This window comes from Ixodes scapularis, unplaced genomic scaffold, assembly GCF_016920785.2.
Source record: "Ixodes scapularis isolate PalLabHiFi unplaced genomic scaffold, ASM1692078v2 PGA_scaffold6__148_contigs__length_123643588, whole genome shotgun sequence".
NCBI lineage: Eukaryota > Metazoa > Arthropoda > Arachnida > Ixodida > Ixodidae > Ixodes > Ixodes scapularis.
The window spans coordinates 6,068,463-6,070,908 of record NW_024609881.1 but is presented as its reverse complement, the minus strand read 5'-3'; the positions used below and the strand labels follow the sequence as shown (position 1 = coordinate 6,070,908).

The 2,446-nt window shown below is 43.5% G+C and overlaps 1 pseudogene; it reads right to left on the bottom strand.

Moving 5' to 3' along the window:
• Positions 1–842: 842 nt before the first annotated feature.
• On the bottom strand, positions 843–1,489 carry LOC121838282 (annotated as a pseudogene).
• Positions 1,490–2,446: the final 957 nt, after the last annotated feature.

Genomic DNA, 2,446 nt, shown 5'->3' with positions numbered 1-2,446 from the left:
CCAGGCATTCCAGGGAGATGCGTTTTTGTAGTCGGGTGATTTCAGATAAGATCGAACAGGGGGTGGCTGGTCGACCTTTTTAATTTGCTTCATAATTTTATATGTTGTTTCCCGATGTCTAAAATAAACAAAATCAGAATTATTTTCACCCAGAAAAAAAATTGTCAAACGCAAAAAATCGTACATCACGTAGAGGTGGAAAGTCGCATTTGCTTGCATAGCCGGAGGGGGCAACTTTGGTGATTAGTAACTAAAGTTATACTTCTTAGGTGAGTTTCATAATATTTTAGTATAATCTGTATGTACTTAGCAATGCGAAAAAAAATATTGTTATTGTTTAGTGTGTTTAAAAAAATTAATAAAAAACATCAATTTCGGCTCCTTGACCGTTTTCCCCCCAAATTTGCAGGCCTGTATCTTAGGAAATAATTTAGTCACAAACGTCATATTTTCATTTAATACGCTACTCATAAATGGAAGTACATTCACTAAAATTCAAATTTATTTAGGTGTGGGTTGGGGAGATTTTGGCAAGCAAACACGAGACAAGCACCAAAATAAAAAAATTTTAAGGGCGATTTTAAAAAAAAACCCGTTCTCGATTTTTTTTAAACTCTGACCGGTCAGTCTACTCTATTTGGGGGTTAATATCCATTAAAAACATGTTGCATTATATTGATGGTGTAATAGATACAGCACCTCTACCGAGCCCCTTCTGCGAAGCTCGGCACGGTGTACCCCTGTGGTGCGACGCAGTTATTGCGACTTCTTACTTTGAGAGAAAAGTAATTTTTTTATTCGTTCGAGTATAGCCAGTAATAGTTTGTCACATCTTTGTCACGTTATAATAAATTGAACATTAAATATAATAAATTGCACGTAATATACAACAGATTCCTGCCTTCATAGGTTTCAAAATGAACAGATTTTGGCGCAAACATTTTCTGACGGTGTGCACTTAGAGTTTCTTCCAAGGGGATCCGACAGTCCGTGCCACTTGCAAGTCGCAGGTCGAAGCTTCTGATGTTTTGCATAGCCACACATGCCACGACTGAATACCAGGAAAGGCGCGCACTCCCACCCACTCTTCATTTTTGCGCTGACGGAATTCAACAACCTCGTCTTTGTCCAAAAGTGTGAAATTCACTCCTTTTAGTTTTTGGGAAAGACTGTTCACCATGCATTTTGCAGACTGTATGGCCTTTCCTGCGAGCTGTCTCAAGTTGTGAAGCGTTGCTTGGTGTTTGACGAGTCCTCCAACTCCGTCACACGCGTTTTTTCCGTGCCCAGTGGCTGAGAATAGCCATTGTGCTTTGGGAAAAACATTTTTTTGGAATTCATGAAGTTGGAAGCGATTCTTGAAGTGACTGGCGGCACCGTCACTTACATAAGTCAAATGAGAGTACACAGCAAGGTTGTCATCGACCCACTCTCTCACTTTTTGTACAGCCAGACAGGCATGAGCGGAGTCATGGTGCAAGTCGTCACTGATGACGGCAAAACTGTATGTCGACTTTCTAGTAGTCACCACACACGTAAATATTGAGACCTGTTTTTTTTTCCAGTGGTACGCTTGAATCTCGTCAGGAAGGATAACAGTCCAGTTTTCAGCGAAGTCGAAGTGGAAGACAATGCTACCACGCTGCGCGCACTGCTTTGCTTCATAGATGGCTTTGCCTTGCGTCTGTCTGATATGGTTGTGAATGATCCACCTTGAGACAGACACACGAAGCTCCTCCAGAAAAGTGACCGGATCTAAAGTCTTTTTCACGAGCTCGCCTGACTCCCATGCTGCCAAAACTATCTCTTCATCCTCGGAAATGTTGAGTTTTTCGAGTCTGAGAGACTGGCCTTTGGGACAATGGTCACATTCGCCTAAAAGGCACTGGCGCGATGGCGGGTTGCAAATGAATGCAGAGTTCAATTCCGCTGCGTCAAGTTGTGAGCCAGAAGCGTTTTGTAGAGAGGCGACACAGAGGTTGTAGTTTGCGCAGTACACACAGACGCACGCTTCTTGCTGGGGATTGCATTTAACCCATCGGGGTCGCAGGGAGTAAAACTTCGTCAATCCGATGCCGGAGTCGGGATGGTCACTTTTATATACACGAAACGCTTCTCTGATTGACCGTGTCATAAAACGTTTCGGCTTGAGCGTTTTCTGGCCATCGAGCACAACGGAAATGACGTCTTTCTGATTGGGACTCTGCCTAGAACACTCTAACTCGTCTTTCATGTAGTACTCAACCGCTGCAGATATGTTTTCAGGGCTCACCTTACACCTTGTATAGGGATCGGGCACATACCACACGCCGTGGTCCTCCCTTAGCTTCCGGGACCTATTAATGATGTAGATCGATGCCTCTGGGATGATTTTCTGGATTTCATTTCTTGTCAAGGTTGATGGCAGGAGGGTCAGCAATTGACAGCGTTCCCGGGGAGAGGCTGT